Genomic DNA, 22,031 nt, shown 5'->3' with positions numbered 1-22,031 from the left:
CAGTGTTTCTGGTTTTATGGTAAGGTCGTTGATCTACTTGTACTTGAGATTTGAGCAGGATAATAAATATGGCATCATTTGCATCCTTCACCTGGAGACACCCAGTTTGACAAAATCTATTTTTTGAAGATTTTTCTTTACAGATGATAATTTCTGGCTTCCCTGTCCTTAGGTGTGAATTTATGTCTGGGCCTACAATTCAATTCTGTTTGTTGTTGTATCTGTTTTTATGCCAATACCTTGTGGGTTTTATCACTGTAGCTTTATAGTATGACTTGAAAATCAGTGAAAGTAATACCTCCAACATTTCTTGTTGTTCTTTCTGTTGTTGTTCTTTTTTGTTTTGTTTTTCATATTCAGGATTGTTCTAGAGATCCTGGGTTCTTGGATTTTGGTTTTCTCTATGAAGTTAAGAATTGTCATTTCCTGGTCTGTAAAGAATTGTGTTGGAATTCTGATGGGGATTGCATTCAGTTGGTAGACTTTTTTGATAAAAACGACCATTTTTACTGTTAATCCTACCAATCTCTGTGGATCGAGACCTTTCCATTTTCTGGTATCTTCTTCAAATTTTCCTTCAAAGATTATAAGCTTATAAGCATAGAAATCTTTCATTGACCTGGATAGACATTATCTACATCTTGAGGCTCATGTGAAGAGTGATTGTGCCTCATTTTCTTCCTCAGTCTGCTTATCATTTCTATATAGAAAGGCTACTGAGTACTTACAGTTAATCTTGTATGCAACTACTGTGCTAAAAGTGTTTATCAACCCTCGGAGATACCTAGTATAATTTTTAGGGTCACTAATATACTCTCATTTCATACAAAGTTAATGATACTTTCAATTCTTCCTTTCCAATTTGTGTCCCCTTGATCTCATTTGGCTGTCTTATTGCTATAGATAAAACTTCAAGTGCTATGTTGAATAGTATGAGCAGAGTAGAATGTCTTGTTCCTTATTTTAGTGGAATTAGTTTCCATTTCTATCCATTCAATTTGGTGTTAGCTATCGACTTGAAGTAAATCAAGATATGTTCCTTTTCCACTAATCTTGTGAATACTTTTACCATGAAGTGGTTGTGGAATTTATTAAAGACTATTTACATATCACTATCTGCAGATGACATGATAGCATATTTAAGTGATCCCAAAAGCTCCACCAGGGAACTACTAAACATGATAAACACCTTCAGCAAAGTGGCTGGATATAAAATTAACTCAAATAAATCAGTAGCCTTCCTCTACACAAAAGAGAAACAAGTCTAGAAAGAAATTAGGGAAATGACACCCTTCATAATAGTCCCAAATAATATAAAATACCTCAGTGTGACTTTAACCAAGCAAGTGAAAGATCTGTATGATAAGAACTTCAAGCCTCTGAAGAAAGAATTTGAAGATCTCAGAAGATGGAAAGATCTCCCATGTTCATGGATTGGCATTATTAATGTATTAAAAATGGCCATTTTACCAAATCAATCTACAGATTCAATGCAATCCCAATCAAAATACCAATCCAATTCTTCAGAGGGTTAGACAGAACAATTTGCAAATTCATCTGGAATAATAAAAAACCGAAGATAGCTAAAACTATCCTCAGCAATAAAAGGACTTCTGAGGGATTCACTATCCCTGAAGTCAAGCAGTATTACAGAGCAATAGTGATAAAAACTGCATGATATCGGTACAGAGAGAGATGGATACACCAGTGGAATACAATCGATGACCTAGAAATGAATTCACATACCTATGGTCACTTGATTTTTGACAAAGGAGCCTAAACCATCCAATGGAAAAAAGAGCATTTTCAGCAAATGGTGCTGGTTCAACTGGAGGTCAACATGTAGAAGAATGCAGATCAATCCATGCTTATCACCGTGTAAAAAGGTTAAGACCAAGTGAATCAAGGACCTCCACATCAAACCAGATACACTCAAACTAATAGAAGAAAAAGTGGGGAAACATCTCAAACACATGGGCACTGAAGAAAATTTCCTGAATAAAACACCAATGGCTTCTGCTCTAAGATCAAGAATCGACAAAGGGGATCTCATAAAACTGCAAAGCTTCTTTCAGGCAAAGGACACTTTTGTTAGGACAAAACGGCAACCAAATGATTGGGAAAAGATCTTTGCCAATCCTGCAACTGATAGGCGGCTTATATCCAAAGTATACAAAGAACACAAGAAGTTAGACCGCAAGGAGACAAATAACCCTATTAAAAATGGGGTTCAGAGCTAAACAAAGAATTCCCAGCTGAGGAATACCAAATGGCTGAGAAACACCTAAACATCTTTAGTCATAAGGGAAATGCAAATCAAAACAACCCTGAGATTTCACCTCACACCAGTGAGAATGGCTAAGATCAAAAACTCAGGTGACAGCAGATGCTGGCAAGTATGTGGAGGAAGAGGAACAGTCCTCCATTGTTGGTGGGATTGCAGACTGGTACAACCATTCTGGAAATCTGTCTGGAGGTTCCTCTGAAAATTGGACATTGAACTACCTGAGGACCCAGCTATACCTCTCTTGGGCATATACCCAAAAGATGTCCCAATGTATAACAAAGACACGTGTTCCACTATGTTCATAGCAGCCTTATTTATAATAGCAAGGAGCTGGAAAAAACCCAGATGAGGAATGGATACAGAAAATGTGGTACATCTAAACAATGGAATATTACTCAGCTATCAATAGCAATGACTTTATGAAATTCATAGGCAAATGGATGGAACTGGAAAGTATCATCCTGAGTGAGGTTACACACTCACAGAAAAACACACATGGTATGCACTCATTGATAAGTGGTCATTAGCCCAAATGCTTGATTTACCCTAGATGCACAGAACACATGAAACTCAAGAAGGATGACCAAAATGCGAATGCTTCACTCCTTCTTCAAAAGGGAAACAAGAATACCCTTGGGAGGGAATAGGGAGGCAAAGTTTAGAACAGAGGCAGAAGGAACACCCATTCAGAGCCTGCCCCACATGTGGCCCATACATATACAGCCACACAATTAGACAAGATGGATGAAGCAAAGAAATGTAGGCCGACAGGAATTGGATGTAGATCTCTCCTGAGAGACACAACCAGCATATAGCAAATACGTAGGCGAATGCCAGCAGCAAACCACTGAACTGAGAACAGGACCCCAGTTGAAGGAATCAGAGAAAGGACTGGAAGAGCTTGAAGGGGCTCGTGACCGCATACGAACAACAATGCCAACCAACTAGAGCTTCCAGGGACTAATCCACTACCCAAAGACTATATATGGACTGACCCTGTACTCCAACCGCCTAGGTAGCAATGAATAGCATAGTAAGAGTACCAGTGGAAGGGGAAGCCCTTGTTCCTGCCAAGACTGAATCCCCAGTGACCGTGATAGTGGGGGCAGGGCGGTAATGGGGGGGAGGGGAACACCTATAGAGAAGGGAAAGGGGAGGGGTTAGGGGGATGTTGGCCAGGAAACCGGGCAGGGGAATAACAATCGAAATGTAAATAAGAAATACTCAAGTTAATAAAGATGAAAAAAATTAAAAAAAAAAGACTTTTCACTATCTAATGAAATGATCCTTAGATTTTTTTTTTTTTTTGCTTTATTTTCATAATGCATTACTTTACTGTTTTTCTTATGTTCAACAATCCTTACATCTCTGGGATGAAGCCTACCTGTTCATGGTGAGTGATCTCTTGGATGCATTCTTGCATTTGATTGGCAAAAATTTTATTGAGTATTTTTCATTTGTGTTCCCAAGGTAAACTTTTCGGTTTTCTCTTCCTGTTTTCTCATTATGTAGTTTTTACATCAACTACAAATATGTAATGTGTGTCCTCATAAAATCAACACTTATCTATATGTGCTACCTGAGCACAATCCTCCAGCTTCCCGTGCTATATTCCTTCCATGTTTCCCTAGATGATGAACTATAACCTGGATGTATGAGACGGAATCCACACGTTCCTCATGAAGTTGGTTTTGGTAAGTGTTTTGTTAGGGCAACACAAAACAAATTAGAGCATCTGACTTTTATGTAAGTTTCGGGCATTCAAACTCAAGTCCTCATGTTTTCACGTTAAAACCTTACCCAACCGTCTCCCAGTACATTTCCAATTCCTGTGAAATGATCAAATTCTCATTGTAGAATGTCAGATTCCCCAAACTTGAACATGCACTGTAGGAGGGAAGAAACCTCACATATCTTGAAAGGTGGAAACTTGACTGAGTCTAGACACTTCCCACCCCACAAGCTTTAGGGACACTCAGAGGGAGGCAATGATGACCAAGAAGCAGTGACAGGAGATAAATCTTTGGACTTGTAGAGTTTCATTCAACTTGTGTTGTTTTTGTGAGTCACCTTCTATGTTGAAGTGGGGGTATTTTGGTAAGGCAGCTGCTTTTGTGTCAGCAATGCTCTAAAGTACTCTCCAGTGAAACCCCTGTTTCTCATCCCCCAAAAACTCATTGCATCACCAAGTTGGACTTTGATACAGTTGTCACTTTGGTCTGACATGGCTTTTTTCATAAGTCACCTAGTCCTATCTTCTCTCTTCTCTCTTCTCTCATTTCACTCTATCCCTCACTCTTCTGTATGTGTGTACTTATTGCATGTCCCCAAGAAAAAACCTTTACAAAATAAGTAGGAATAATTAATATATGCAGTATTCATGTTACTTAAGGATTAGAACTATATATTTTATTAAATTTCATTTACTCAAAAACCAATCAAAATGTAAAGGTGTTTTTGGCCTAAATTAAAATGATAATGTTCAAAATTATACACAAAACTGCTACTAGATCTTCTGCTTTTGTTCTATTGTTATCATTATATATTAAAATAAATTGTGTAGACACATGTGCATACACGCACACACCAGCACTTAACGAGAGTTTTTTTCTATTCTCCTTTCTTTTGTTGGATATTTTCTTTATTTACATTTCAAATGTTATCCCCTTTCCTTCTTTCCCTCCAAAGAACCCCTTTCTTATCCTCCATCCCCCTCCTTCAATTAGTGTGCCCCCCAACTACCCATCTGCTCCCTCCTGCCATTCCTCCCTGGCATCCCCTAATACTGGGACATCAAGCCTTCAGAAGACCTAGGGCCTCTTCTCCCATTGATGCTTGACAAGACCATTCTTTGCTACAGATGTGGCTAGAGCCAGGAGTCGCTCCATGGGTACTCTTTGATTGGTGGTTTTGTCCATGGGAGCTCTGGGATGTCTGGTTAGTTGATATTTTTGTTCTTCCCATGGGGTTGCAAACATCTTGAGCTCCTTCAGTCCTTTCTCTAACTCCTCCCTAGGTATCCCAGTGCTCAGTTTGATGATTAGTTGCAAGCATCTTAATTTGTATCAGAGCCTCTCAGAGGACAGCTATAGCAGCCTCCTTTCAGCATGAACTTCTTGGCATCCACAATACTGTCTGATTTTGGTGACTGTATTTGGGATGGATCCCCAGGTGGGGCAGATTCTGAATGGCCTTTCTTTCAGTCTCTGTTCCACATTTTGTCTTCTTACTTCCTCCTGTGAGTATTTTGTTTCTCCTTCTAAGAAGGATAGAAGCATTCACACGGTGGTCTTCCTTTATCTTGAGCTTCATGTGGTCTGTGGATTATTTAGTGGGTATTCTGAGCTTTTGTGCTAATATCCACTTATCAGTAAGTGCATACCATGTATGTTATTTTGTGATTAGGTTACCTCACGCAGGATGACATTTTCTAGTTCCATCTATCTGCCTAAGAATTTCATTAAGTCATTTAAGTACTTAAATAGCCCTATAAATCACAATGCTAGAAATCTTAGTCCCAGTCTGAAAACAGACTATGCAACTAAAAGCAAAATCCAGTCTTGGGGCATTCCGCTCATGATTTTTCCTCAAAGTCTGTAAGACCATGCTAGAAATGTCATTCAATGTACAGTGTGACTTTCCACTGTTTATGGATATCTTTCCTTGGCTAATCCCCTGCATGTAGCAGCTAACTAAACATGAAGCCACTCCATATCAGAAATATTATAACCCAGGGGACTTGTTGTAAAATTCTTATGATTATTTTAAGATTTATTACTTACATAGGGACAGAAGTATTTGTAGCATTTTGCATTCAGCAAGACATGCATCATTAAGATAATATCTGCAAATATTAGAAACAAAGAGGTTATAATTAAATAACTGAGTAGCAGTGAACTTCAGGTGCTCAAGATACAGACATATAAGAATAAAAGAGAGGAATCATATATAGCAACTCTGAATTTGGGAGAACACTAAGTATACCAGTTAATTTTTCCAATTTTTGTGACAAAACATATAACAGAAGCAACTAAAGAAAGTATTGTTTACTTTGTTTCACATTTTGATGATCCAGTGCATCTCCTCAGGGATGTCTGTCACAGTTGTCCACACATGATGCTGCTATGTTACTCTGCATCCATGGCTAGGAAGCAGAGAGATGAATGCTGGTCCTTAGCCCACTTTCTCATTTTCACTTACATGAGATGTCAGTCCAGGAATTGTCTTTTCAAAATTTAGGTTGGGTGTTCCTTGCTCACCCAACCATCCTTGAAATACCCTCACAAACCAAGGTGTGCAACCACCATGATCTGTAACTCATTAACTTTTCACTGGAATTAAGTATCACAGAAAGAAAGATTTAATCAAACCACTGCAGTACCCAATGAAGGCATGAGAAATTGTAAAGTAATATACTCTAACATTTAGCCTATTAAGGCAAAAAATGAAGACATGTTAAAAATCTACTAAAATTTTATTTTGCTTCTTTAATTCTACATCTCATCAACTTCTTTCTCTTCCCTACATAGCACTTCCTCCTTGTCTCTTTCCTAGATACCTTATGATAAATGTGATAAAAGTATCCTGAACAAATAGCTTAGGGGAGCAAAAGTTCATTTTGTCCATTATTTCAGAAGGATATGATATATCAAACTGGGAATTGCCTGGCAGCAGACATAGAAGAGAATGCAGCAAGAGTAAGAAGTAGTTGGTCACAATGTATGTATATTCAGGAATCCAAGAACAAAAAATGAAAATTAAGCCTGATTACAAAGCCTCGAGGCCTTTTCCTAGTGACCCACTTCCAACAATGCTCCACCTCCTAGAAATTCCACAAGCATCCGTATAGCATCAGTAGTTGTGGTCCATATGTTCAAATAGGTAAGCCTATGAGGGAGTTACCATTTAAACCACACAACCTGTTTGCTCCTTTTCCACTCTATCTCTAGAGCTGATAAGGCCTTTATGAGTTCAAGCCTGCCAATTGTCAATGCTGTCTCTCACTGGTTCATCCACTCATCCTGTCAAGTCACACTCCTTTTCACTTCCCAATGAACTTTTGAATCTCTGATAATTATTTCAAAGCAAACAAAAGGCCACACAAAGTGAACCATTTCTTTGTTGTCTTTTTAATTTCCTAAATGACTTGTTTCATACTATTAACACACTTTAGACATATCCTCCCTTCTGTAGATATCTGTATGTCCCAGCTCAAGTAAGTGTTCCCTCCTACTATCTCATAGTCAAATGCTCTGTTCTATTTTGCAACACCATGTGTTTTATTAAGTGGATATACGTGTAATAATTATGAAGAATCTTGCTACTGTGCTCTTAAAATATTGCTTGACTTTTATCATTGTGTCCAGTTCAGTTCCCTCAGTATACTCTTGTATCTTTGGTTCTCCAAAGTACAAAAGAGGAACATCCTCTTTCAAGTTGGCGCACATTTTCTTATCATCTCCATTACACTTTTTCTGTAGCTTTATCCATCAACTTGACATTAGCGTGTAGGTTATTTGCTATGTACTTACAGTCATGAAGATACTTTACAGGCTGGATTTCGGAAAAGACTTACTTTACTGGTTTGCCCATACTTGTGTCATCAACACTCATGGAAGTGAAGGCAGTCTTTCAGTTAACACAGAAATGACTATGGAACACACATAGTTTACTCAACAGATACTGAAGTATAACAAAGCACAAGATGTGTCCAAGCACATGGCCATCACTGGAAACCAAATTCACAAGTGTGAACAGAAAGTGGGCAGAGTATGTCAAGTAGTATCACCAATATCACATCAAACTTCTTACAAAAAACTGGAGGGTGATCTACAGTAGGGAAACACTTCTTTGTCCCTAATGATCACATATAAATCATAATCATGTAAACCAATAGATACAATATAGCTAAGATAGGAGATGCATTTAAAGATAGTAGGAGAGAAATCAAAATGATTTAGTGTCATGAAAAATATTGGGAATTTTACTATAGCATGTCTCATTGATCACATGGGATGATAAGTCAATAGTACAGACAAGACCATCAGTCATCAGTCTTAGAATAGTGAATGTCATAAGTTATAATCCTTCAAGAAATTGAAATTAACCACAAGAGATCAAAGCTGCGTTCTGACCATGGTGCTTTCTAGCACCATGTATAGAAGTGGGGATAGGAACATGGACTATAAATGAGAGTCTTAGCTCTGACAGTTGAAAATGGAAAAATAGACTGCCCTAGAATATTTTTAAAGATTTTTATTATTATGTATTGAGTCAAACAATAATAGATTTCATCATCTTACATTCATACATGCTAATAATTTGATCCCATACATTCCCCTTCCTCTCCATTCTTCCTGTCACACTCTTTCTCTCTCTCCACCTTTCCTTTTATTCTGCCTCGACTTTTCTGGCATTTTCTGGGGAGGTTAATTATTTTAATTAGGGTATCTCACAGGAACATGTGCAACTTACCCATAGCAAAACATTGAGGAAAATCTCTCCCTCCATAAGCCACTATAATTGCCTATAGACTACTTTCAGAGAGAGCCAGAAAACAGAATTATTATTTAAAAATCATCAGATCAGACATGGGTGAAATGATCATTTTGGGCAATCCACTACGGAGACTAAAAAAATAGGAAGAAACTTCAACTTTTGATATGTAGTGGGACACAGCATACAATGGATGCTCTGTAGTTGCCAGTCCAGTAACTTCTGAGATCATGACAAACTCTTTTGGTTATCCCATGGACAGAGAATCCTGACAACTGACCTAGTGATGTTACTTTTAATCCATGCTTTGTTGTTGTTGTTGTTGTTGAGGCATCGTCATCCTCTTCCTCCTCTCCCTCCTCTTCCTCCTGTTCTTCCTCCTCGTCCTCCTCCTCCTCTCGTTTGGATATTTCTGAGTTGTAAGACTGCAAAGAGGATGATTTAGACTTTAAACAATGTCATTCACTCATAAAGGGCGATGGAAGATATTCAGAACAAAAAGAGAAGAGTCTCATGAGCCTAGGCCTCTTCCGTGGGGTTGATAGGCAGCTAACAATTCCTAAATGTAGAAAAACTCATGAGGCCCATCATTGTCTGTGGGTTATGTGTTTGGGAATTTCAGTGATATCTCCACTGGAATGATCACTGTTTCTTTTTCTGAAATGAAATCCCCCAAAGTTCAGAATCTCCAGCAACTTGAAAATGAGAGAAAATCTTCCATAGGTATCTGTTATTCCAAGGGAATGTTTGCAGCGATAAGAATGGATTGATTTGCATTCATCTACATGCTGACCTCCAGTTGAAGCAGAAAGATTCATTGAAAATGCTACCTTTTTTCCACTGGATGGAAAATACCCTTTGTCAAATATCAAGTGACAATAGGTGTGTGGGTTCATTTCTGGTTCTTCAATTCTATTCTATTGATCTACCTGCCTGTCTCTGTACCAATACTATACTTTTTTTTATTAATATTGCTTTGTAATACAGCTTTAGATTAGGGATGCTCATTCCTCCAGAAGGTCTTTTATTATTGATGATAGTTTTCGCTATCCTGGGTTTTTTCTCATTCCAAATGATTTGCAAATTGCTCTTTCAAATTCCATAAAGAATTGAGTTGGAATTTTGATGTGTATTTCATTGCCTCTGTAGATAGATTTTGGCAAAATGGAAATTTTAAAATATTAATCCTGTCAATTCATGAGCATTGGGAGGTCTTTCCATCTTCTGAGATCTTCAATTTCTTCTTCAGAGACTTGAAATTTTTATCAAATAAATAATTCACTTGCTTGGTTAGAGTCACACAGAAATATTTAATTTTATTTGTGACTATTCTGAATGGTGTCATTTCCATAATTTCTTTCCCAGATTTTGAATAGAGGAAGGCTATTGATTTTGTTTGACTTAGTTTTATGCACACCCACATTGCTGAATTTCTTTATCAGGCTTAGCAGTTCTTTGGTGGCACTTTTGGGGTCACTTAAGTATACTGTCATATCATCTGCAAATAGAGATATTTTTACTTCTTCCTTTCCAATTTGGATTCCTTTGACCATCTTTTGTTTTCTGATTGCTCTGGCTAAAACTTTGAATACTACATTGAATAAGTAAGGAGACAGTTTGCAGCCTTGTCTAGTCCCTGATTTTAGAGGCATTGCTTCAAGTTTTTCTCCATCTAGTTTGATGGGGCTACAGGTTTCTTGTATATTGCTTTTATTATATTTAGGCATAGGTTGTGAATTTTTTTAAGGCTTTATCATGAAGGAGTTTCAAATTTTCTCAAATTCTTTCTCAGCATCTAATGAAATTATCATGTTCTTTATGTTTGTTTGGTTTTTTGGGGTGTTTTTCGTTTTTGTTTTTGCTTTTATCTATTTGGTTGATTTTAGCCGTGAGTTTGATTATGTCCTGCCATCTATCCTTCTTGGCGGTATTTCCTTTTTTTTTTGTTCTAGAAATTTCAGGTATGCTGTCAAGCTGGGAATATATATTCTGTGCAGTTTCTTTTTGGAGGCACTCAGAGCTGTGAGTTGTCCTCTTAGCACTGCTTTCATTGTGTCCCATAAGACTGGGTGTGCTCTGTACTCATTTTCATTAAATTTTAAAAAGTCTTTAATTTCTTTCTTCATTTTTCCTTGGTCAAGTTATCATTGAGTAGAACATTGTTGAACTTCCATGTGTATGTGGAATTTCTGTCATATTTTTTCTTTTTTTGTTATTGAAGACCAGCCTTATTTCATGGTGATATGATAGGATGCATGAGGATTATTTCAAATTTCCTCTATCTGTTGAGGTCTGTTTTGGAGAAGGTACCATAAGTGTTGAGAAGAAGGTATGTTCTTAGGATCAAATGTTCTATAAATATCTGTTAAATTGATTTGGTTCATAACTTCTGTTAGTTTCTCTATGTCTCTGTTTAGTTTCTCTTTCCATGATCTGTCCATTGATGAGAATGCGGTGTTGAAATCTTCCACTATTATTGTGGGAGGTTCAATGTGTGCTTTGAGCTTCAGAAAGGTTTCTTTTATGAATGTAGGTTCCCTTACACCTGGAGCATAGATACTCAGGATTGAGAGTTCACCTTGGTGTATTTTTCTTTGATGAATATGAATTGTCCTTGCTTAACACTTTCAAAAACATTTGGTTGGTAGTCAATTTTATTGGATATTGGAGTATATACTCCAGCTTGTTTCTTGGGACAATTTGCTTTGGAAATTGTTTTCAGGCTTTTACTCTGAGGTAACCTTTTTCTTTTTTACTGACTGCTGTTTCCTGTATGCAGGAAAATGCTGGGTCCTCTTTACGTATCCAGTCTGTTAGTCTATGGCTTTTTATTGGGGAATTGAGTCCAATGATATTAAGAGATATTAAGCAGTAGTGATTATTGTTTCCTTTTATTTTTGTTGTTAGAGGAGTAATCACATTTGTTTGGCTGTATTCTTTCAGGTTTATAGCAAGAACATTACATTCTTGCATTTTTTAGGATGCAGTTTCTCTCCTTGTGTTGGAGTTTTCCATCTATTATCCTTTGTAGGGCTGGATTTGGGGAATATAATGTATAAATTTGGCTTTGTCATAGAATATCTTGGTTTCTCCATTTATGTTAATTGAGAGTTTTACTGGATATAGCAGCGTGCGCTGGCATTTGTGATCTCTGAAGGTCTATATGACATCTACCCGATATCATCTGGTTTCTGTTGCTTAGGTTTCTGCTCTTGCCTCTCACCATCAGGTTGTCTCTGGTTTCAGCTGGCCTTGCTATCTCTGACAGTGGCTTGACCCTCCTATAAGCCTGTGTGTCCCACACAGACCTGTTTTCTCCCAGTGGGATCTGGGTACAGAGAAGAGAACCGTAGGTCCTGGTCAGGTCTGGGTTCAGACAGAAACTGGAAGATCCTTTCCCAGACTCTTCCTCGATTCATTTGTCCTGAGGGTTCCAGGCGTGTCTCTTGGAGCAGAAGTGGTGTTCTTACCTTTGCTCTCAAGTGTGTCAGCATGCTTGGTGACTGGCTTTCAGCTCTAGGTGCAGGCAAAGGCAGGAAGGATCCTGTCCCTGGCTGCTCCTATCTTCCTGTGTTTAGAGGGCTCTAGACCGGTTCCTCTTGTCCAGATTATGAGCAGAAGTGGTAGTCCCTGACCTCTCAGGACTGTCTGCCTTTCTGAGAGTCCAGCTCTCTCCCCTATGGAATCTGGGTACAGAGAACTGTGGGACAGAGTCATCTCTGGTGGCATGCAGAAACTGGAAGCGGTGTTTAATACTTTAATTATATAAATCAAATAGAAATAAGAGAGGCTGAGTTTGAAGTCTCCTGGAGAAACTACTACTATTACATCCCCCAAAACCTTCTATTATACCTCGGAACATTCTCTGGAATGTGCATATGCATGTTTCCTTTTCTGTAGGGATGTTTGCATTCCTCTGCTCCTGGGAGCGTCTTTACATAGTTATTGCCATTGCGTCTTGTAAGTATACATTTTAATCACACCAGAATATATATTCAACATCTTTTAAATTTTTTATTAGTTATATTTCTTCACTTAAGTTTCAAACCTTATTCCCCTTCCCGGTTTCCTGTCCATAAGCCCTCATTCCCTCCCCTCCCCTTCCCCGGTACAGCTATTCCCCTATATATCTCCCTTATTGCCCCCCCCCCATATTCCCCTGCGCTGGGGGTCCAACCTTGGCAGGATCAAGGTCTTCCCGATCACCTGGTGCTCCAGCAAGGCTATTCTCTACTACATATGCAGTTGGACCCTTGGTCAGTCCATGTGTAGTTTTTCCGTCATATTTAACATTTTAATCAAAACTTGCTATAAATCTACAGAGTCAAGATATATCCATTCATCATAATTTGATAATATAATGAAAATTCTGTACAATTTTTTCACAAATAAGGTATTTAAAAGCTCAGAGAGACCGAATAATATACCCAATGAAAGAATTTGTGCTATATCACCTATACTTTTGTTTTTGTAATAAAATATTTGAATTTGCTCCGTTTAAAATAAAGTTTTAACAAAGATTTTTTAACAAGGTTTTTAAAATTCTTTTTAAAGTTTTTCCTTCTGTACATTTTTTTCAAGTGCTCACAGATCTAAAACAGGCCTCAGGTTTTTGGGGAAGTGGGCTGTGTACAGCTAGGAACCACCATAGCTGGTGATCTAACTCTGGGCTTTTTTAACACAAGTGCTTTTTAGTGCTAAGACACATCACCAGTTCTGTAAAAATGTATTTAAACAAACTTAAGGGCAGGAGTGGAGATAGCACAATGGAGAGCAATGATTTTAAAAGAAAATTATGTATTAGTATATAAAGTATCAAATAAGGCCATGGGAAATTAATTTAAAAGGGAAAAGAAAAAAATATTGTCTTAAAGGAATTCCTTAGAAAAGCAAAACACAAAATGCGATAGTGTATGGAATACAGCTAGAAATTCAAGGAACAGGGGCAAACTGTCCTATGCCTGTGCTAGAGCTCAGTGGGAATTCAAGGAGGTGACAGGATTAGAAGATACACTCTGTTGCCATCCCCATCCCCTCAACAATTAGCCTGAACTTTGAAGATGATAGAGTGTAGGGTATTTGCAGAGAAGTGGAGCTGTTCACTCCCCTGTGCTTGCTTTACAGCTGGCAGGGGCTCCATTCAATTTCACACTTTTATTTTAAAAATTAAAACAGAGTGATTCCTTGATAAAGATCTAATTATACTTTTAAAATTTACAAGAAGGAGTTGCCAGTTTGTTTTTTGGTTTTGTTTATATGTTCATTAAATGCCTATATTTGTCAACTCAAAGGATGACTCAGCAGTTAAGAGCACTGCTACAGGAATCATTCCACTTCTTTAGCCTCTGGAGACATCTGTACTCATTTGGCAGACTCAAATACACATATGTACAAGCAGTCACACACAAAAAATAAAAATAAGTCTTTTATTTTTAACTCTGCATTTGTCATTTTCACTTAAAACTTTATTCCAAAGGCCTGGTGGAGAACTTCTTTACATTCATGAAGTATTAATATAAGTTAACTTAATTAAAAAGTTCAGCACCATTTTTGGTACTACATGTAGAAGGTGATAGTGAGAAGACTAAAAACCTAGGGAATAAACATGTTCAATTCCCCAAAAAGTATACTGGGTTCCTTAGAGAGGGACACTGACAATAGGTCTTTAGTCTGTGACAGCCCTGACTTAGGGAGGGTAACTCTGGAGCTGTGTCAGCTCCTGGGACACCTAGCTAGAAGAGATAACAAGGCAAAAACTTAGCTGGTTTCTAAAATTCTTCAAGGTCTCATCAAATAAAATGAAACTAACATAGCAGCCACTCAACATTGTACTAGTGTGACTACTTTGTCCTTACCAATTATATTAGAAGTTATCTAACCCTTACGGAAAATTCCCTAACCCTGCATTAAAAAGGGTCTGACATGTCAGTCAAGTTCTTGTCATTTTGAATGGTTAACCCAATATGCTGGTCATTTCTGCAGAAATGCTAACTCCAGGAGCATCAGACATCTTTCTCTTTTATGTGCCCATTCCACACACATAATAAGCAGTCAAAATGAAAATTTGAGATTCATGAAAGTTCCTTCTCTGTGATAATGCTCTGGTAGCCATGTTGTGAAGAAGCTTGCAAACACTTTAGTCACAGGGCTAGAAAGAGACTGAGGTGAGTTCAGAGTCAAAATCTGCCTAACAATATCTCCCTTTAATCCTCTTTGATTCTGTAACTATGTTAGCCCAGTCTCTGTAATTGGAAGGAGGCTTGCCAGTGACAAAATCAAATAAGACTTTCTCTTTACTGAAAGAATAAAAAATACAGCCAAAAAGTCAGAAGTTTAGAAATGCTATCTCACCCCTAAGAATCCCTAAATACCTCAAATTCCAGATCCTGCTCTCCACCTGTAATAAGTAGAAGGTCACATTTCTTGAGCCTGCTCTCCCAGAACCTAGATAAAATGGCTGAAAGATAAGGCCCTTAGATCCTGACCTAGTAAGGGTCTCCTTACTTGAGTGAGGGTCTTCCCCACTCTGGGGGTCTTTCATACTCAGTGGCTGACAAATAGATTGTCTCTGTCAGAGCTGACTCTGCAACTCAGTTAAGCTAGTACCACATGATTTGTTTGTTTAAAAACCCATGCTCTCAGTCCAGTGTTCATGATTGCCACATTTGAAATTTAAAATCAATCAACATTCCTGATCTAGTAAATTGTATAAACAACACCTCCTATGAATTAGTTTTCAGAATTTTAAGTCTCACAAAGTTAAGGTTAGAAAGAGAAGGCCATCTTAAAATGTCAAGGTTTAAACAATTAAAATAATTTTAGAAGTTTTTAAAGTACATGAACACTTTGAATTTCACCTGGAGCCTTAGATTTTTTGAAATGTAACAGTAATAAGAGCCTACATTCACTAGAAGTTAAATCAAACAAAATTTCTTCGTTTATATTAACAAGGAATGGATTTTGTGTTATTCCCATTTCTAAGCTCTTATCTATCTAATTTGTCGTAATGAATTATATTAAAACATTTACAAAAGAATGTTATGACTATTCTATCTCCTGCAATAAATTTTTATATTCAAATACAAGTACTTAAATGTTGTAGGATTCATTTTCTTTTCTCTGGTGGCACAAACATCTATGGAACAGTGTATAGGCATCAGTTAACTAACTCATTCATACCCATCAAGATGCTCACCAACAATAGCTAATTTCTTTTCATCTATTTCTAGTTTTACTTTATTTTCTTATTTTATTAGATTTGCCCTTTTCGTTCTTCTTAAAAGTATTCGTGTGTGTGTGTGTGTGTGTGTGTGTGTGTGTGTGTGTGTGTGTGTTTCTGTTGTATGGGAGACCCTCACTCAAGTCTGAGGATGACACGACCCCCCAAGAACTCACACAAGACTGTCTTTGCTTTAATCACATGAGGCTTATCAATAGGAACCAGTGCACTGTGGTCGGGACTCATATACCACGCAGGGGCACAGGAGTTCGACCTCCAGTAGCTGGGAGAAGGGTTATTTGAAGGAAGAAGTCACAACCGAAGGGGGCAGGGATGGTGTCATTGGAAAATGGGCAGAATACCAGTGAAAAATCATGAGGAGAAGCTTCCAGTCTCTCAAGATTGCTTTTGAGAGTGTAATCTAACTTTATGGTCAGCTAGTTCCTGGAAGAAGCCTCCTCTTCTCTTAGATAGGATCACCTATCTAAGGGCCTTAAGCCCTTTTATCTGGATCATGGGAGAGCAGGCTCAAGAAATGTGACCTCTTACTTACAGGCAGAGAGCTGGAATTTGGCTCCTTAGGGGTGAGGTAGCATTTTTAAGCTTCTGACTTTTTGGCTGCATTTTTTATTCTTTCACATGCATGCAAGTGTATGTTTTGAGATAACAGAATGACCTCAGATGTGGACACTGATTTCTTTGGTATTTGAGGCAGATATACTACAGGCCAGCTAACCAGTAAACTTGAAATTAGATTCTCTTCTCTCTACCTCCTATTTATCTTAGCATTATTGTTATAGGCATGAGTATGATGGTGTCTGATTTAATGTGGGCTTTGAACTCAAGTTTCCATCTTGTCTAGTAAAGAAACACAGGACCCCTGCCCCCATCTCTGCTCATCAAATCCTGTACTCTCCTGTCCCTGAACAGAGTCAAAGCAGTTAGTATTCTCCTCCTCCACCCCAGGACCCCCTGTGTGGAGCCAGAACAATGCCTCTGCTTTTGAAAAGGGCAGACAAAAGGAAGCCCATCTTAATTACTATATAATGAGACTCAATTTACAGCAATTAAAACCCAAGCTTAAGGCAGGGGGTAGGATGAGTTTGGGGCAGTTGTCAGGTTAGCTGGAAAAGAAGCCTATTCTATTTAAAAAAGAAGTAAAAGTGGCCAAAGCCTGAGGGCACAATAGCTACAACTTCTCCCAGCAAGTTTGAAAACGTGCTGAAGAGAGTTTGTCCTGTAGCCATGAAGCCTAGGCAGATCAGAAACATAGAGCATTGAAAAGGCTTGGCCAGGTCTGCCATTACCAAACTAGTGCTGGGATAAAAACAACACAATACACAAAATAAAAGCCATAGGCAGCTAAACTTGTGGGGCATTAAACTTAAAATTGGTAAAACAAAGTCCTTTGAGAGATGTTTTGAGATTAAAACCAAAAAATGTTTTCTATATTTGGGATGAGGGAAAGCGCAATGACACAGGGTATCTGGATTTCATATGATCTTGCTTTGTTTATAAGCATGTAAATGGCTATATTTCAATCATTATAGTTCTCTATGTCCTCTTTGGGAGAAATCAGAATAAGGAAGATTTGGGAGATTGAGAAATTAAATACTAGATTAAAGATCATAAAACAGAGGTTGAAAGCATCTTTAAATAAAAATAGGAAACCCTCAGAAGAATACAATCTGTAATTTACTATAGTAAAATCAAAAAATGTAGTTCCCATTAGAATGGTTCCACATGAGCTTGAGAAATTAGGATGGCAGCTCATAGGCATATAATATATTGAATTAAGAATACAGATTCTGCTTATTAATCCTAAATAAAAGCAATGCCATACAATAGGTTGTGTTTTAATTTTATTTAGAAAATTTGATACAGTGTAACATTGGTAAGTGTTACAATGGCTTTCTGCCTTGAGTTCTGAGGATGATAATGCTGAGATTACACATTTATTAGAAATGAAGGCTATCTTAGATATACCTTTACAGATTAAAACTGATGATGCTTAGCAATATAGGTTCATTAAAATAAAATTTCATGGGCATTATGGCATGAAGCCTATTCCAGATAAAGTTTACAATCCTACAGGTTAAGCCTTTATAAAAAGGCCTAACAATGTTTCCTTGTTGAAATAGGCTATAAATAGAAGTCCCTCAAAAGTACCAAACACTCAGAGAATATGGCATTTAAACATAATTTTATTAATTTAAGAACTTTGTTGATATTGAAACTGAAAGATACCTGTTTGATAATAGTGTAGCCATTTCTTTTTTTTTTTTTCTCTCTCCATCTTTATTAACTTGGGTATTTCTTATTTACATTTCAATTGTCATTCCCTTTCCTGGTTTCTGGGCCAACATCCCCCAACTCCTCCTAATTCCCTTCTATATGGGTGTTCCCCTCCCCATCTCACACCCATTACAACCCCCCCCCAACAATCACTTTAACTGTGGGTTCAGTCTTGGCAGGACCAAGGGCTTCCCCTTCCACTGGTGCTCTTACAAGTCTATTCATTGCTACCTATGCTGTTGGAGGCCAGGTTCAGTCCATGTATAATCTTTGGCAGTGGCTTAGTCCCTGGAAGCTCTGGTTGGTTGGCATTTTTGTTCATATGGGGGTCACGAGCCACTTCAAGATCTTCCAGTCCTTTCTCTGATTCCTTCAATGGGGGTCCCGTTCTCAGTTCAGTGGTTTGCTGCTGACATTCGCCTATGTATTTGCCATACTATGGCTGTGTCTCTCAGGAGAGACCTACGTCTGGTTCCTGTCAGCCTGCACTTCTTTGCCTCATGCATCTTATCTAGTTTGGTGGTTGTATATGTATGGGCAACATGTAGGGCAGGCTCAGAATGGGTGTTCCTTCAGTCTCTATTCTAAACTTTGCCTGCCAAGGGTATTCTTGTTCCCCTTTTAAGGAGTGAAGTATTCGCATTTTGGCCATCCTTCTTGAGTTTCATGTCTTCTGTGCATCTAGGGTAATTCGAGCATTTGGGCTAATAGCCACTTATCAATGAGGACATACCATGTGTGTTTTTCTGTGAGTGGGTTACCTCACTCAGGATGATCTTTTCCAGTTCCATCATTTGCCTATGAATTACATAAAGTCATTGTTTTTGATAGCTGAGTAGTATTCCATTGTGTAGATATCCCATATTTTCTATATCCATTCCTCTGTTGAGGGGCATCTGGGTTCTTCATTAGCTCACTAACAACACTGCTGTCAGATAGGATCTCCAAAAGAAACCTAGACATTTTCAGTAGTCAATTCTCACAGATACACAACTAGCATGTATGTAAACTATTTGATAAGTAAGTCCAGACTGTAACTTTACGAGTTTCAGGAAAACCAATTTATTTCACTGTGCTTATAAAATATAATAATCAGCTCTATATAATCCAGTGGTGCCTTCTTAGAGAAAAATCAGAACTTTGTCTCTTTATTATCAAGTCATGTGTGTGTGTGTGTGTGTGTGTGTGTGTGTGTGTGTTCAAATGCCATAAATCCCTTGTCTTATGTTGGTTCCTCAGAAAATTGCTAATGATGAGATTTTTTAGTAGGGAATAGTTCTATAAAGTTATTAATAGTTTTCTTCTAAATTCATTAAACATGTATTCCTTAAAAATCCTACCATTTATAAAACAGATGAGTGTACATTTGTGGACATAGAGGAAGTATATGACCTCCCTAGCCTTGTCAGTTTGACATGCCCTAGATTAATCCAAAAAAGACATCTCAATGAAATAATCTGTCTTCAACATCCTGTCTGTAAGAGACTGCTTTGCTAATTGATTTAGAAAGACTTAGTCTATTATTAGTGGCAACAATCCCTCTGAAGTTTCCCTCATGATGTATTATAATGTTAGTTAAGTGTGAGCCTGAGCAAACCAGATTGAATCCCCAAGCAGCCTACCTCCATTGTTACTGTTTTAAGAGCCCACTTCAACCTTTCCCTAAATGATGGGGTTTGACTTAAATGTGTAAGTTAGATATACTCTTTCTTTCCCAAGTTGCTTTTAGTTCTAATGTTTTTCATAGCACATAAAGAAAACTAGAAGAGAAACTGAGACCAAAATTTGTGGTATGAACATTTTTTAATATGAATTTCTCTCAAGACATACGAAAACATGTAAAAGGCATAGAAAAAAATGAATGCTCATCAAAACGAATAAATAATATATATTTTCCTTACTGGGATTATAGCTAGATTTGTTTTTTACACACTCTTTATAGTATAGCTGATGGAACAAGGTACACATGTTAAGTCAAATTTTGAAAAACCATACTATGTCCATTGGACTATTCACCTGCTTTGGAGGTTATGAGTTATTGTAGCCATGTAGCTTTAAAAATGAACCCATGCTAAAGTCAGCTATGTATTGGCATTGGCGGTGTCTCTTCCTATCCCGGAACAGAGTCTAAGATCCATGACTGTATGTTTTTCCTAGGCAACGCCTCTGTCACAAATGCCAGCTCTAACTCTCCTGATCTCCAAGACCACTCTCTTGCCAGTTTACCACCTCATAGTCAGTTCTGGGGACATTCTTGCCAGCCTGGGCTCTCCAGTGGTTTCCTCTCCTCTGGAGCTTGGACTTTTGTACAGTCTTTCCATTCAAAACCCTAGCTGTATGCCGCCTGGCTATGTTCTTTCCCTCATGCTCATCGAGGTCACTTAGAATGGAAAACACCAGTACTCTTTGTTTAAAATAAACAGATGACACAACCACTCGGTGTGAAATCTATCCTTCTAAACTCACCAATTATTCTATGTTAGAAATCTTCTTGTGGGGGAGGCTGCTACCAGGGCTAACAGTTCCCAGTCTATATCCTGCCTCCTCTCCCTCTTGCCTCCCTGTTTAAAGCCTGTTTCTTCTTCCTTCGTCCCCTTTTCCTTTCTAGGACCTGGAAGACTCACCTCCTCCTTCTCATTCAATGATTGGCTTCTTTTCATCTTTATTAGCCAATCAATTAATTAAGGGAAATTCCTGTACAAGTAATGTGTTCAAATTGAGTAGCTATGGAAAAAGATTTATTAATATGCCTGTAAAAGTTGGGAGAGAGTATCCCTGTATCATGGGAAAAAGAAAGAGTGGTAGAGAAAGATGCATTATGTCTTCCTCTGCCCTCTGTTAGCAAACATACCCAGACATTATCATGTATATCACACACACACACACACACACACACACACACACACACACACACACAAAATAAGAGCAGTATGTGTTCACTCCTTCTTTAAAAGGGGAACAAGAATACACTTGGCAGGGAATAGGGAGGCAAAGTTTAGAACAGAGGCAGAAGGAACACCTATTCAGAGCCTGCTCCACATGTGGCCCATACATATACAGCCACACAATTAGACAAGAGGGATGAAGCAAAGAAATGCAGGCCGACAGGAAGTGGATGTAGATCTCTCCTGAGAGACACACCCAGATACAGCAAATACATAGGTGAATGCCAGCAGGAAACCACTGAACTGAGAACAGGATCCCCATTGAAGGAATCAGAGAAAGGACTGGAAGAGATTGAAGGGGCTCGTGACCCCATATGAACAACAATGCCAACCAACCAGAGCTTCCAGTGACTAAACCATTACCCTAAGACTATACATGGATTCACCCTGGGCTCCCACCTCATAGGTAGCAATGAATAGCCTTGTAAGAGCACCAGTGGAAGGGGAAGCCTTGGTCCTGACAGGACAGAATACCTAGTGAACGTGATTGTGGGGGGAGGGTGGTACAGGGGGGAGGATGGGGAGGGAAGCCCATATATAAGGGGAAGGGAGGGGTTAGGGGGATTTGGACCCAGAAACCGGCAAGGGGAATAACCATCCAAAGGTAAATAAGAAGTACTCAAGTTAATAAAGATAAAAAAAGAAGAGCAGTATGTGTTATCATAAAGCTAGGTTCTTCTATTTAAAGATTCTACCACATAAAGAGGAAACATATATTCAGACATGACCATGACATACTTTACAGAGAAGATAAAACCAAGGGCAAGAAATAGATGTATGTAAACTTATC

The sequence above is a fragment of the Rattus norvegicus genome, chromosome 4, assembly GCF_021556685.1.
Source record: "Rattus norvegicus strain SHRSP/BbbUtx chromosome 4, alternate assembly SHRSP_T2T, whole genome shotgun sequence".
In the NCBI taxonomy this organism is placed as follows: Eukaryota; Metazoa; Chordata; class Mammalia; order Rodentia; family Muridae; genus Rattus; species Rattus norvegicus.
The sequence above is the reverse complement of the archived record's forward strand: the minus strand, read 5'-3'. Positions refer to the sequence as shown.